Raw genomic sequence first — 17,398 nt, 5'->3', positions numbered from 1 at the left:
GTATAATTCACTTCCGGTTGCGTATTTTCCTGCCCTCAAATTGAGATTTTATTCACCTAATTGCTCAGTACCAGTAAACGACTGAAGTCTAAAACTTTCAGGACTGATAGTCAGTCACCAGTTTTTCTACATCATGTGAAAATCGTACGTTGCCGTCAGTTTCCGTCGTGACCGGAAGCGATGCAAAAAAAGTGAATTTTCCAAATTTTGATTTCTTTTTACAGAAATGTTTGGCTAATGCAGATGTTAAATAGACTAAAACCATGCAAATCATTTTCACTGGAAGTGCCGGCCTAAAAACCGGACGTTGTTTCAAACATTAGTAGTTTTTCATAGAAACTTTTAGGGATGATCAGTTGTGAATAATTTAGGTGTAGAATGAACATTTTATTTGTTTGGAGTAATTTCAGTCTTGATGAAGTAAAAAAAAAACATAGAAAGTAAATTTATTTCCGGGATTTTCTCATGACCTTGACCTTTGATCTTAACCTTTGACCTTGAACTTTGATGACCTTGACCTTTGACCAAAAGGTCAGAATCAATAATTAATTTACTCCTCTTTCTCCCCTCCCCTTCTCCCCAAAAAAAAATCAAAAAAAAAAAAAAAAAAAAAAAAAAAAAAAAAAAAAAATCAGATTAATATCAGCCTAGAATATTTCTCTAGAACTCATACAACACCTCGGATCGACATAAAATTTCGGGGTTTTGCAGAAGATACCTGAAAGAAAGTTTCCTGAAAATTTGATGGTGAATCTCTGAAGAATATAGAAATTCTGAATGTTAACGGCAAACACAACATCTTTTTTCGTATCTGAAATTTAGGTGCCGATGAACATAAAAATTAATTAAAGCTTTTCTCGGTTATTTCTTCAATTGTTATGAATAGCAATCGATTCTCTTGATATGATATGATATTTTAACACCAAGCATTCTTGTTTTCTCTAGTATGTGGAATTTATTTCAATTTTATTTAGAATTAATATTAATCGAATGAATGTCGAAAACAGCGATTTTTTCCTAGCAAATAAATTTTCACGCTCTCATTGACACATTTTTCTTTCTGAAATGCATATCTGAAATTTTGCTTCATGCTACTTACATTTAATTCAGTCCACACAGAGATGCTTATTTTAATCTTACCTATTATTTCAGGATATTCAGTCACATCCGAACCCGATCCGACATTTTCATATATTTGTAAACAAAGTCTCGACACTGCAGTTCTAATGCATCATAGGCTCTGAATGATTAATTCAATGCATTCAAAATCTAGACAAACTCAAATAATTTTTTAAACCGACAATCTGCATTTGCATTATACACCAATCGTGTTTCTCAATCTATTCAATACTGATCACTACATTCCATAACAAACAAAAGAACACGTGCTTTTATTCCTATTTATTCTTAAACAATTAATTTACTACCTCCATCTTCATCGGAATACGTGGTCTAGTGGTTAGCGCACAGGTCTTATAACCCGAAGGTTTTGAGTTCGATCCATGCTGGGAGAACTTTTTTTTTTTTTTTTTTTTTTTTTTTTTTGCATTTTCTGCTTTTTTTTCAGAACAGTTGACAAAAGAATCAAGAAAACGGAAGACCTGTTATTGCCTAGGCAATAAGTATCTAGTTATTATTATTTTTTTTTTTCCCCTTTTCTTGTCCCCTCGATTTCTCAGAGATGGCTGGGCGGATTTTCTTGAAATTCTCAGGGATGACAGAGAATGAAAATACCCCCAGGCGTTTTTTTTCATTTTTTCAAAATTCACTTCCGGTCGTCAGATATGTCCGATTTCCGTCTTTTTCAAAAATATTTTGTCCCAGTCATATCTCAGAAACGGTAAGAGATTAAGACACCAAACTCTAATTGTTAATAGATCTTGAGGAGTAGGCAAAACCATTTGGGTTAAGAGCGTCAGCCGTCACTTCCGGTCGTCACAGGAAGTGATAATGGAAATCGAAAATTTCAACTTTTCTTTTTTTAATCTTCTTTTGCATCACGTTATTGCATTTCATTTGTAGTTTCGAAATATGTCAGTCTCACCGGAAACAAAAACGACAACTTCCGGTTATAAGAGAAAAACTACATAATTTGGGTATTTTTCTTTCCCATAAATGTTTTTTATAGATAACGTATTTGAACTGATTTTTACATATGTTATTAAGACTGCAAATGTCTAGAGTATCCTCAAATATCTTTGTAAAATTCACTTCCGGTCGCGCGTTTAGGTGTCCGTAAAATGAGAAATTGTCGGAGTGAGATCTCAGAAACGGTAAGAGATTTTGACACCAAACCTTTATGAGTAATACACCTTGAGGAGAAGACAAAATCATTTGGGTTAAGAGCGTCAGTCGTCACTTCCGGTCGTCACAGGAAGTGATCAAAGAAATCGAAAATTTCAACTTTTCTCTTTTGGAATAAGACTTGCATCATATAATTGTATCTTTTTGACAGTTTTGATATGTGTTGGTCCCACCCGAAACAAAAAACAACAACTTCCGGTTATAAGAGAAAAGCTACATCATAGGGTTTTTGGATTTTCCCATACATATCGCTTATAGATAGAGTTCTTTAAATGATTTTTATATATGTTATTGAGACTGCAGATGTCTAAATTGACGTCAAACATCTTAGTATAATTCACTTCCGGTTGCGTATTTTCCTGCCCTCAAATTGAGATTTTATTCACCTAATTGCTCAGTACCAGTAAACGACTGAAGTCTAAAACTTTCAGGACTGATAGTCAGTCACCAGTTTTTCTACATCATGTGAAAATCGTACGTTGCCGTCAGTTTCCGTCGTGACCGGAAGCGATGCAAAAAAAGTGAATTTTCCAAATTTTGATTTCTTTTTACAGAAATGTTTGGCTAATGCAGATGTTAAATAGACTAAAACCATGCAAATCATTTTCACTGGAAGTGCCGGCCTAAAAACCGGACGTTGTTTCAAACATTAGTAGTTTTTCATAGAAACTTTTAGGGATGATCAGTTGTGAATAATTTAGGTGTAGAATGAACATTTTATTTGTTTGGAGTAATTTCAGTCTTGATGAAGTAAAAAAAAAACATAGAAAGTAAATTTATTTCCGGGATTTTCTCATGACCTTGACCTTTGATCTTAACCTTTGACCTTGAACTTTGATGACCTTGACCTTTGACCAAAAGGTCAGAATCAATAATTAATTTACTCCTCTTTCTCCCCTCCCCTTCTCCCCAAAAAAAAATCAAAAAAAAAAAAAAAAAAAAAAAAAAAAAAAAAAAAAATCAGATTAATATCAGCCTAGAATATTTCTCTAGAACTCATACAACACCTCGGATCGACATAAAATTTCGGGGTTTTGCAGAAGATACCTGAAAGAAAGTTTCCTGAAAATTTGATGGTGAATCTCTGAAGAATATAGAAATTCTGAATGTTAACGGCAAACACAACATCTTTTTTCGTATCTGAAATTTAGGTGCCGATGAACATAAAAATTAATTAAAGCTTTTCTCGGTTATTTCTTCAATTGTTATGAATAGCAATCGATTCTCTTGATATGATATGATATTTTAACACCAAGCATTCTTGTTTTCTCTAGTATGTGGAATTTATTTCAATTTTATTTAGAATTAATATTAATCGAATGAATGTCGAAAACAGCGATTTTTTCCTAGCAAATAAATTTTCACGCTCTCATTGACACATTTTTCTTTCTGAAATGCATATCTGAAATTTTGCTTCATGCTACTTACATTTAATTCAGTCCACACAGAGATGCTTATTTTAATCTTACCTATTATTTCAGGATATTCAGTCACATCCGAACCCGATCCGACATTTTCATATATTTGTAAACAAAGTCTCGACACTGCAGTTCTAATGCATCATAGGCTCTGAATGATTAATTCAATGCATTCAAAATCTAGACAAACTCAAATAATTTTTTAAACCGACAATCTGCATTTGCATTATACACCAATCGTGTTTCTCAATCTATTCAATACTGATCACTACATTCCATAACAAACAAAAGAACACGTGCTTTTATTCCTATTTATTCTTAAACAATTAATTTACTACCTCCATCTTCATCGGAATACGTGGTCTAGTGGTTAGCGCACAGGTCTTATAACCCGAAGGTTTTGAGTTCGATCCATGCTGGGAGAACTTTTTTTTTTTTTTTTTTTTTTTTTTTTTTGCATTTTCTGCTTTTTTTTCAGAACAGTTGACAAAAGAATCAAGAAAACGGAAGACCTGTTATTGCCTAGGCAATAAGTATCTAGTTATTATTATTATTTTTTTTTCCCCTTTTCTTGTCCCCTCGATTTCTCAGAGATGGCTGGGCGGATTTTCTTGAAATTCTCAGGGATGACAGAGAATGAAAATACCCCCAGGCGTTTTTTTTCATTTTTTCAAAATTCACTTCCGGTCGTCAGATATGTCCGATTTCCGTCTTTTTCAAAAATATTTTGTCCCAGTCATATCTCAGAAACGGTAAGAGATTAAGACACCAAACTCTAATTGTTAATAGATCTTGAGGAGTAGGCAAAACCATTTGGGTTAAGAGCGTCAGCCGTCACTTCCGGTCGTCACAGGAAGTGATAATGGAAATCGAAAATTTCAACTTTTCTTTTTTTAATCTTCTTTTGCATCACGTTATTGCATTTCATTTGTAGTTTCGAAATATGTCAGTCTCACCGGAAACAAAAACGACAACTTCCGGTTATAAGAGAAAAACTACATAATTTGGGTATTTTTCTTTCCCATAAATGTTTTTTATAGATAACGTATTTGAACTGATTTTTACATATGTTATTAAGACTGCAAATGTCTAGAGTATCCTCAAATATCTTTGTAAAATTCACTTCCGGTCGCGCGTTTAGGTGTCCGTAAAATGAGAAATTGTCGGAGTGAGATCTCAGAAACGGTAAGAGATTTTGACACCAAACCTTTATGAGTAATACACCTTGAGGAGAAGACAAAATCATTTGGGTTAAGAGCGTCAGTCGTCACTTCCGGTCGTCACAGGAAGTGATCAAAGAAATCGAAAATTTCAACTTTTCTCTTTTGGAATAAGACTTGCATCATATAATTGTATCTTTTTGACAGTTTTGATATGTGTTGGTCCCACCCGAAACAAAAAACAACAACTTCCGGTTATAAGAGAAAAGCTACATCATAGGGTTTTTGGATTTTCCCATACATATCGCTTATAGATAGAGTTCTTTAAATGATTTTTATATATGTTATTGAGACTGCAGATGTCTAAATTGACGTCAAACATCTTAGTATAATTCACTTCCGGTTGCGTATTTTCCTGCCCTCAAATTGAGATTTTATTCACCTAATTGCTCAGTACCAGTAAACGACTGAAGTCTAAAACTTTCAGGACTGATAGTCAGTCACCAGTTTTTCTACATCATGTGAAAATCGTACGTTGCCGTCAGTTTCCGTCGTGACCGGAAGCGATGCAAAAAAAGTGAATTTTCCAAATTTTGATTTCTTTTTACAGAAATGTTTGGCTAATGCAGATGTTAAATAGACTAAAACCATGCAAATCATTTTCACTGGAAGTGCCGGCCTAAAAACCGGACGTTGTTTCAAACATTAGTAGTTTTTCATAGAAACTTTTAGGGATGATCAGTTGTGAATAATTTAGGTGTAGAATGAACATTTTATTTGTTTGGAGTAATTTCAGTCTTGATGAAGTAAAAAAAAAACATAGAAAGTAAATTTATTTCCGGGATTTTCTCATGACCTTGACCTTTGATCTTAACCTTTGACCTTGAACTTTGATGACCTTGACCTTTGACCAAAAGGTCAGAATCAATAATTAATTTACTCCTCTTTCTCCCCTCCCCTTCTCCCCAAAAAAAAATCAAAAAAAAAAAAAAAAAAAAAAAAAAAAAAAAAAAAAAATCAGATTAATATCAGCCTAGAATATTTCTCTAGAACTCATACAACACCTCGGATCGACATAAAATTTCGGGGTTTTGCAGAAGATACCTGAAAGAAAGTTTCCTGAAAATTTGATGGTGAATCTCTGAAGAATATAGAAATTCTGAATGTTAACGGCAAACACAACATCTTTTTTCGTATCTGAAATTTAGGTGCCGATGAACATAAAAATTAATTAAAGCTTTTCTCGGTTATTTCTTCAATTGTTATGAATAGCAATCGATTCTCTTGATATGATATGATATTTTAACACCAAGCATTCTTGTTTTCTCTAGTATGTGGAATTTATTTCAATTTTATTTAGAATTAATATTAATCGAATGAATGTCGAAAACAGCGATTTTTTCCTAGCAAATAAATTTTCACGCTCTCATTGACACATTTTTCTTTCTGAAATGCATATCTGAAATTTTGCTTCATGCTACTTACATTTAATTCAGTCCACACAGAGATGCTTATTTTAATCTTACCTATTATTTCAGGATATTCAGTCACATCCGAACCCGATCCGACATTTTCATATATTTGTAAACAAAGTCTCGACACTGCAGTTCTAATGCATCATAGGCTCTGAATGATTAATTCAATGCATTCAAAATCTAGACAAACTCAAATAATTTTTTAAACCGACAATCTGCATTTGCATTATACACCAATCGTGTTTCTCAATCTATTCAATACTGATCACTACATTCCATAACAAACAAAAGAACACGTGCTTTTATTCCTATTTATTCTTAAACAATTAATTTACTACCTCCATCTTCATCGGAATACGTGGTCTAGTGGTTAGCGCACAGGTCTTATAACCCGAAGGTTTTGAGTTCGATCCATGCTGGGAGAACTTTTTTTTTTTTTTTTTTTTTTTTTTTTTTGCATTTTCTGCTTTTTTTTCAGAACAGTTGACAAAAGAATCAAGAAAACGGAAGACCTGTTATTGCCTAGGCAATAAGTATCTAGTTATTATTATTATTTTTTTTTCCCCTTTTCTTGTCCCCTCGATTTCTCAGAGATGGCTGGGCGGATTTTCTTGAAATTCTCAGGGATGACAGAGAATGAAAATACCCCCAGGCGTTTTTTTTCATTTTTTCAAAATTCACTTCCGGTCGTCAGATATGTCCGATTTCCGTCTTTTTCAAAAATATTTTGTCCCAGTCATATCTCAGAAACGGTAAGAGATTAAGACACCAAACTCTAATTGTTAATAGATCTTGAGGAGTAGGCAAAACCATTTGGGTTAAGAGCGTCAGCCGTCACTTCCGGTCGTCACAGGAAGTGATAATGGAAATCGAAAATTTCAACTTTTCTTTTTTTAATCTTCTTTTGCATCACGTTATTGCATTTCATTTGTAGTTTCGAAATATGTCAGTCTCACCGGAAACAAAAACGACAACTTCCGGTTATAAGAGAAAAACTACATAATTTGGGTATTTTTCTTTCCCATAAATGTTTTTTATAGATAACGTATTTGAACTGATTTTTACATATGTTATTAAGACTGCAAATGTCTAGAGTATCCTCAAATATCTTTGTAAAATTCACTTCCGGTCGCGCGTTTAGGTGTCCGTAAAATGAGAAATTGTCGGAGTGAGATCTCAGAAACGGTAAGAGATTTTGACACCAAACCTTTATGAGTAATACACCTTGAGGAGAAGACAAAATCATTTGGGTTAAGAGCGTCAGTCGTCACTTCCGGTCGTCACAGGAAGTGATCAAAGAAATCGAAAATTTCAACTTTTCTCTTTTGGAATAAGACTTGCATCATATAATTGTATCTTTTTGACAGTTTTGATATGTGTTGGTCCCACCCGAAACAAAAAACAACAACTTCCGGTTATAAGAGAAAAGCTACATCATAGGGTTTTTGGATTTTCCCATACATATCGCTTATAGATAGAGTTCTTTAAATGATTTTTATATATGTTATTGAGACTGCAGATGTCTAAATTGACGTCAAACATCTTAGTATAATTCACTTCCGGTTGCGTATTTTCCTGCCCTCAAATTGAGATTTTATTCACCTAATTGCTCAGTACCAGTAAACGACTGAAGTCTAAAACTTTCAGGACTGATAGTCAGTCACCAGTTTTTCTACATCATGTGAAAATCGTACGTTGCCGTCAGTTTCCGTCGTGACCGGAAGCGATGCAAAAAAAGTGAATTTTCCAAATTTTGATTTCTTTTTACAGAAATGTTTGGCTAATGCAGATGTTAAATAGACTAAAACCATGCAAATCATTTTCACTGGAAGTGCCGGCCTAAAAACCGGACGTTGTTTCAAACATTAGTAGTTTTTCATAGAAACTTTTAGGGATGATCAGTTGTGAATAATTTAGGTGTAGAATGAACATTTTATTTGTTTGGAGTAATTTCAGTCTTGATGAAGTAAAAAAAAAACATAGAAAGTAAATTTATTTCCGGGATTTTCTCATGACCTTGACCTTTGATCTTAACCTTTGACCTTGAACTTTGATGACCTTGACCTTTGACCAAAAGGTCAGAATCAATAATTAATTTACTCCTCTTTCTCCCCTCCCCTTCTCCCCAAAAAAAAATCAAAAAAAAAAAAAAAAAAAAAAAAAAAAAAAAAAAAAAATCAGATTAATATCAGCCTAGAATATTTCTCTAGAACTCATACAACACCTCGGATCGACATAAAATTTCGGGGTTTTGCAGAAGATACCTGAAAGAAAGTTTCCTGAAAATTTGATGGTGAATCTCTGAAGAATATAGAAATTCTGAATGTTAACGGCAAACACAACATCTTTTTTCGTATCTGAAATTTAGGTGCCGATGAACATAAAAATTAATTAAAGCTTTTCTCGGTTATTTCTTCAATTGTTATGAATAGCAATCGATTCTCTTGATATGATATGATATTTTAACACCAAGCATTCTTGTTTTCTCTAGTATGTGGAATTTATTTCAATTTTATTTAGAATTAATATTAATCGAATGAATGTCGAAAACAGCGATTTTTTCCTAGCAAATAAATTTTCACGCTCTCATTGACACATTTTTCTTTCTGAAATGCATATCTGAAATTTTGCTTCATGCTACTTACATTTAATTCAGTCCACACAGAGATGCTTATTTTAATCTTACCTATTATTTCAGGATATTCAGTCACATCCGAACCCGATCCGACATTTTCATATATTTGTAAACAAAGTCTCGACACTGCAGTTCTAATGCATCATAGGCTCTGAATGATTAATTCAATGCATTCAAAATCTAGACAAACTCAAATAATTTTTTAAACCGACAATCTGCATTTGCATTATACACCAATCGTGTTTCTCAATCTATTCAATACTGATCACTACATTCCATAACAAACAAAAGAACACGTGCTTTTATTCCTATTTATTCTTAAACAATTAATTTACTACCTCCATCTTCATCGGAATACGTGGTCTAGTGGTTAGCGCACAGGTCTTATAACCCGAAGGTTTTGAGTTCGATCCATGCTGGGAGAACTTTTTTTTTTTTTTTTTTTTTTTTTTTTTTGCATTTTCTGCTTTTTTTTCAGAACAGTTGACAAAAGAATCAAGAAAACGGAAGACCTGTTATTGCCTAGGCAATAAGTATCTAGTTATTATTATTATTTTTTTTTCCCCTTTTCTTGTCCCCTCGATTTCTCAGAGATGGCTGGGCGGATTTTCTTGAAATTCTCAGGGATGACAGAGAATGAAAATACCCCCAGGCGTTTTTTTTCATTTTTTCAAAATTCACTTCCGGTCGTCAGATATGTCCGATTTCCGTCTTTTTCAAAAATATTTTGTCCCAGTCATATCTCAGAAACGGTAAGAGATTAAGACACCAAACTCTAATTGTTAATAGATCTTGAGGAGTAGGCAAAACCATTTGGGTTAAGAGCGTCAGCCGTCACTTCCGGTCGTCACAGGAAGTGATAATGGAAATCGAAAATTTCAACTTTTCTTTTTTTAATCTTCTTTTGCATCACGTTATTGCATTTCATTTGTAGTTTCGAAATATGTCAGTCTCACCGGAAACAAAAACGACAACTTCCGGTTATAAGAGAAAAACTACATAATTTGGGTATTTTTCTTTCCCATAAATGTTTTTTATAGATAACGTATTTGAACTGATTTTTACATATGTTATTAAGACTGCAAATGTCTAGAGTATCCTCAAATATCTTTGTAAAATTCACTTCCGGTCGCGCGTTTAGGTGTCCGTAAAATGAGAAATTGTCGGAGTGAGATCTCAGAAACGGTAAGAGATTTTGACACCAAACCTTTATGAGTAATACACCTTGAGGAGAAGACAAAATCATTTGGGTTAAGAGCGTCAGTCGTCACTTCCGGTCGTCACAGGAAGTGATCAAAGAAATCGAAAATTTCAACTTTTCTCTTTTGGAATAAGACTTGCATCATATAATTGTATCTTTTTGACAGTTTTGATATGTGTTGGTCCCACCCGAAACAAAAAACAACAACTTCCGGTTATAAGAGAAAAGCTACATCATAGGGTTTTTGGATTTTCCCATACATATCGCTTATAGATAGAGTTCTTTAAATGATTTTTATATATGTTATTGAGACTGCAGATGTCTAAATTGACGTCAAACATCTTAGTATAATTCACTTCCGGTTGCGTATTTTCCTGCCCTCAAATTGAGATTTTATTCACCTAATTGCTCAGTACCAGTAAACGACTGAAGTCTAAAACTTTCAGGACTGATAGTCAGTCACCAGTTTTTCTACATCATGTGAAAATCGTACGTTGCCGTCAGTTTCCGTCGTGACCGGAAGCGATGCAAAAAAAGTGAATTTTCCAAATTTTGATTTCTTTTTACAGAAATGTTTGGCTAATGCAGATGTTAAATAGACTAAAACCATGCAAATCATTTTCACTGGAAGTGCCGGCCTAAAAACCGGACGTTGTTTCAAACATTAGTAGTTTTTCATAGAAACTTTTAGGGATGATCAGTTGTGAATAATTTAGGTGTAGAATGAACATTTTATTTGTTTGGAGTAATTTCAGTCTTGATGAAGTAAAAAAAAAACATAGAAAGTAAATTTATTTCCGGGATTTTCTCATGACCTTGACCTTTGATCTTAACCTTTGACCTTGAACTTTGATGACCTTGACCTTTGACCAAAAGGTCAGAATCAATAATTAATTTACTCCTCTTTCTCCCCTCCCCTTCTCCCCAAAAAAAAATCAAAAAAAAAAAAAAAAAAAAAAAAAAAAAAAAAAAAAAATCAGATTAATATCAGCCTAGAATATTTCTCTAGAACTCATACAACACCTCGGATCGACATAAAATTTCGGGGTTTTGCAGAAGATACCTGAAAGAAAGTTTCCTGAAAATTTGATGGTGAATCTCTGAAGAATATAGAAATTCTGAATGTTAACGGCAAACACAACATCTTTTTTCGTATCTGAAATTTAGGTGCCGATGAACATAAAAATTAATTAAAGCTTTTCTCGGTTATTTCTTCAATTGTTATGAATAGCAATCGATTCTCTTGATATGATATGATATTTTAACACCAAGCATTCTTGTTTTCTCTAGTATGTGGAATTTATTTCAATTTTATTTAGAATTAATATTAATCGAATGAATGTCGAAAACAGCGATTTTTTCCTAGCAAATAAATTTTCACGCTCTCATTGACACATTTTTCTTTCTGAAATGCATATCTGAAATTTTGCTTCATGCTACTTACATTTAATTCAGTCCACACAGAGATGCTTATTTTAATCTTACCTATTATTTCAGGATATTCAGTCACATCCGAACCCGATCCGACATTTTCATATATTTGTAAACAAAGTCTCGACACTGCAGTTCTAATGCATCATAGGCTCTGAATGATTAATTCAATGCATTCAAAATCTAGACAAACTCAAATAATTTTTTAAACCGACAATCTGCATTTGCATTATACACCAATCGTGTTTCTCAATCTATTCAATACTGATCACTACATTCCATAACAAACAAAAGAACACGTGCTTTTATTCCTATTTATTCTTAAACAATTAATTTACTACCTCCATCTTCATCGGAATACGTGGTCTAGTGGTTAGCGCACAGGTCTTATAACCCGAAGGTTTTGAGTTCGATCCATGCTGGGAGAACTTTTTTTTTTTTTTTTTTTTTTTTTTTTTGCATTTTCTGCTTTTTTTTCAGAACAGTTGACAAAAGAATCAAGAAAACGGAAGACCTGTTATTGCCTAGGCAATAAGTATCTAGTTATTATTATTATTTTTTTTTCCCCTTTTCTTGTCCCCTCGATTTCTCAGAGATGGCTGGGCGGATTTTCCTTGAAATTCTCAGGGATGACAGAGAATGAAAATACCCCCAGGCGTTTTTTTTCATTTTTTCAAAATTCACTTCCGGTCGTCAGATATGTCCGATTTCCGTCTTTTTCAAAAATATTTTGTCCCAGTCATATCTCAGAAACGGTAAGAGATTAAGACACCAAACTCTAATTGTTAATAGATCTTGAGGAGTAGGCAAAACCATTTGGGTTAAGAGCGTCAGCCGTCACTTCCGGTCGTCACAGGAAGTGATAATGGAAATCGAAAATTTCAACTTTTCTTTTTTTAATCTTCTTTTGCATCACGTTATTGCATTTCATTTGTAGTTTCGAAATATGTCAGTCTCACCGGAAACAAAAACGACAACTTCCGGTTATAAGAGAAAAACTACATAATTTGGGTATTTTTCTTTCCCATAAATGTTTTTTATAGATAACGTATTTGAACTGATTTTTACATATGTTATTAAGACTGCAAATGTCTAGAGTATCCTCAAATATCTTTGTAAAATTCACTTCCGGTCGCGCGTTTAGGTGTCCGTAAAATGAGAAATTGTCGGAGTGAGATCTCAGAAACGGTAAGAGATTTTGACACCAAACCTTTATGAGTAATACACCTTGAGGAGAAGACAAAATCATTTGGGTTAAGAGCGTCAGTCGTCACTTCCGGTCGTCACAGGAAGTGATCAAAGAAATCGAAAATTTCAACTTTTCTCTTTTGGAATAAGACTTGCATCATATAATTGTATCTTTTTGACAGTTTTGATATGTGTTGGTCCCACCCGAAACAAAAAACAACAACTTCCGGTTATAAGAGAAAAGCTACATCATAGGGTTTTTGGATTTTCCCATACATATCGCTTATAGATAGAGTTCTTTAAATGATTTTTATATATGTTATTGAGACTGCAGATGTCTAAATTGACGTCAAACATCTTAGTATAATTCACTTCCGGTTGCGTATTTTCCTGCCCTCAAATTGAGATTTTATTCACCTAATTGCTCAGTACCAGTAAACGACTGAAGTCTAAAACTTTCAGGACTGATAGTCAGTCACCAGTTTTTCTACATCATGTGAAAATCGTACGTTGCCGTCAGTTTCCGTCGTGACCGGAAGCGATGCAAAAAAAGTGAATTTTCCAAATTTTGATTTCTTTTTACAGAAATGTTTGGCTAATGCAGATGTTAAATAGACTAAAACCATGCAAATCATTTTCACTGGAAGTGCCGGCCTAAAAACCGGACGTTGTTTCAAACATTAGTAGTTTTTCATAGAAACTTTTAGGGATGATCAGTTGTGAATAATTTAGGTGTAGAATGAACATTTTATTTGTTTGGAGTAATTTCAGTCTTGATGAAGTAAAAAAAAAACATAGAAAGTAAATTTATTTCCGGGATTTTCTCATGACCTTGACCTTTGATCTTAACCTTTGACCTTGAACTTTGATGACCTTGACCTTTGACCAAAAGGTCAGAATCAATAATTAATTTACTCCTCTTTCTCCCCTCCCCTTCTCCCCAAAAAAAAATCAAAAAAAAAAAAAAAAAAAAAAAAAAAAAAAAAAAAAAATCAGATTAATATCAGCCTAGAATATTTCTCTAGAACTCATACAACACCTCGGATCGACATAAAATTTCGGGGTTTTGCAGAAGATACCTGAAAGAAAGTTTCCTGAAAATTTGATGGTGAATCTCTGAAGAATATAGAAATTCTGAATGTTAACGGCAAACACAACATCTTTTTTCGTATCTGAAATTTAGGTGCCGATGAACATAAAAATTAATTAAAGCTTTTCTCGGTTATTTCTTCAATTGTTATGAATAGCAATCGATTCTCTTGATATGATATGATATTTTAACACCAAGCATTCTTGTTTTCTCTAGTATGTGGAATTTATTTCAATTTTATTTAGAATTAATATTAATCGAATGAATGTCGAAAACAGCGATTTTTTCCTAGCAAATAAATTTTCACGCTCTCATTGACACATTTTTCTTTCTGAAATGCATATCTGAAATTTTGCTTCATGCTACTTACATTTAATTCAGTCCACACAGAGATGCTTATTTTAATCTTACCTATTATTTCAGGATATTCAGTCACATCCGAACCCGATCCGACATTTTCATATATTTGTAAACAAAGTCTCGACACTGCAGTTCTAATGCATCATAGGCTCTGAATGATTAATTCAATGCATTCAAAATCTAGACAAACTCAAATAATTTTTTAAACCGACAATCTGCATTTGCATTATACACCAATCGTGTTTCTCAATCTATTCAATACTGATCACTACATTCCATAACAAACAAAAGAACACGTGCTTTTATTCCTATTTATTCTTAAACAATTAATTTACTACCTCCATCTTCATCGGAATACGTGGTCTAGTGGTTAGCGCACAGGTCTTATAACCCGAAGGTTTTGAGTTCGATCCATGCTGGGAGAACTTTTTTTTTTTTTTTTTTTTTTTTTTTTTTGCATTTTCTGCTTTTTTTTCAGAACAGTTGACAAAAGAATCAAGAAAACGGAAGACCTGTTATTGCCTAGGCAATAAGTATCTAGTTATTATTATTATTTTTTTTTCCCCTTTTCTTGTCCCCTCGATTTCTCAGAGATGGCTGGGCGGATTTTCTTGAAATTCTCAGGGATGACAGAGAATGAAAATACCCCCAGGCGTTTTTTTTCATTTTTTCAAAATTCACTTCCGGTCGTCAGATATGTCCGATTTCCGTCTTTTTCAAAAATATTTTGTCCCAGTCATATCTCAGAAACGGTAAGAGATTAAGACACCAAACTCTAATTGTTAATAGATCTTGAGGAGTAGGCAAAACCATTTGGGTTAAGAGCGTCAGCCGTCACTTCCGGTCGTCACAGGAAGTGATAATGGAAATCGAAAATTTCAACTTTTCTTTTTTTAATCTTCTTTTGCATCACGTTATTGCATTTCATTTGTAGTTTCGAAATATGTCAGTCTCACCGGAAACAAAAACGACAACTTCCGGTTATAAGAGAAAAACTACATAATTTGGGTATTTTTCTTTCCCATAAATGTTTTTTATAGATAACGTATTTGAACTGATTTTTACATATGTTATTAAGACTGCAAATGTCTAGAGTATCCTCAAATATCTTTGTAAAATTCACTTCCGGTCGCGCGTTTAGGTGTCCGTAAAATGAGAAATTGTCGGAGTGAGATCTCAGAAACGGTAAGAGATTTTGACACCAAACCTTTATGAGTAATACACCTTGAGGAGAAGACAAAATCATTTGGGTTAAGAGCGTCAGTCGTCACTTCCGGTCGTCACAGGAAGTGATCAAAGAAATCGAAAATTTCAACTTTTCTCTTTTGGAATAAGACTTGCATCATATAATTGTATCTTTTTGACAGTTTTGATATGTGTTGGTCCCACCCGAAACAAAAAACAACAACTTCCGGTTATAAGAGAAAAGCTACATCATAGGGTTTTTGGATTTTCCCATACATATCGCTTATAGATAGAGTTCTTTAAATGATTTTTATATATGTTATTGAGACTGCAGATGTCTAAATTGACGTCAAACATCTTAGTATAATTCACTTCCGGTTGCGTATTTTCCTGCCCTCAAATTGAGATTTTATTCACCTAATTGCTCAGTACCAGTAAACGACTGAAGTCTAAAACTTTCAGGACTGATAGTCAGTCACCAGTTTTTCTACATCATGTGAAAATCGTACGTTGCCGTCAGTTTCCGTCGTGACCGGAAGCGATGCAAAAAAAGTGAATTTTCCAAATTTTGATTTCTTTTTACAGAAATGTTTGGCTAATGCAGATGTTAAATAGACTAAAACCATGCAAATCATTTTCACTGGAAGTGCCGGCCTAAAAACCGGACGTTGTTTCAAACATTAGTAGTTTTTCATAGAAACTTTTAGGGATGATCAGTTGTGAATAATTTAGGTGTAGAATGAACATTTTATTTGTTTGGAGTAATTTCAGTCTTGATGAAGTAAAAAAAAAACATAGAAAGTAAATTTATTTCCGGGATTTTCTCATGACCTTGACCTTTGATCTTAACCTTTGACCTTGAACTTTGATGACCTTGACCTTTGACCAAAAGGTCAGAATCAATAATTAATTTACTCCTCTTTCTCCCCTCCCCTTCTCCCCAAAAAAAAATCAAAAAAAAAAAAAAAAAAAAAAAAAAAAAAAAAAAAAAATCAGATTAATATCAGCCTAGAATATTTCTCTAGAACTCATACAACACCTCGGATCGACATAAAATTTCGGGGTTTTGCAGAAGATACCTGAAAGAAAGTTTCCTGAAAATTTGATGGTGAATCTCTGAAGAATATAGAAATTCTGAATGTTAACGGCAAACACAACATCTTTTTTCGTATCTGAAATTTAGGTGCCGATGAACATAAAAATTAATTAAAGCTTTTCTCGGTTATTTCTTCAATTGTTATGAATAGCAATCGATTCTCTTGATATGATATGATATTTTAACACCAAGCATTCTTGTTTTCTCTAGTATGTGGAATTTATTTCAATTTTATTTAGAATTAATATTAATCGAATGAATGTCGAAAACAGCGATTTTTTCCTAGCAAATAAATTTTCACGCTCTCATTGACACATTTTTCTTTCTGAAATGCATATCTGAAATTTTGCTTCATGCTACTTACATTTAATTCAGTCCACACAGAGATGCTTATTTTAATCTTACCTATTATTTCAGGATATTCAGTCACATCCGAACCCGATCCGACATTTTCATATATTTGTAAACAAAGTCTCGACACTGCAGTTCTAATGCATCATAGGCTCTGAATGATTAATTCAATGCATTCAAAATCTAGACAAACTCAAATAATTTTTTAAACCGACAATCTGCATTTGCATTATACACCAATCGTGTTTCTCAATCTATTCAATACTGATCACTACATTCCATAACAAACAAAAGAACACGTGCTTTTATTCCTATTTATTCTTAAACAATTAATTTACTACCTCCATCTTCATCGGAATACGTGGTCTAGTGGTTAGCGCACAGGTCTTATAACCCGAAGGTTTTGAGTTCGATCCATGCTGGGAGAACTTTTTTTTTTTTTTTTTTTTTTTTTTTTTGCATTTTCTGCTTTTTTTTCAGAACAGTTGACAAAAGAATCAAGAA

Source organism: Saccostrea echinata, unplaced genomic scaffold (genome assembly GCF_033153115.1).
Source record: "Saccostrea echinata isolate AGI-Se365-2 ecotype Australia unplaced genomic scaffold, CSIRO_AGI_Sech_v1 ptg000057l, whole genome shotgun sequence".
Classification (NCBI taxonomy): Eukaryota; Metazoa; Mollusca; class Bivalvia; order Ostreida; family Ostreidae; genus Saccostrea; species Saccostrea echinata.
Note: the sequence above shows the minus strand (reverse complement) of the source record.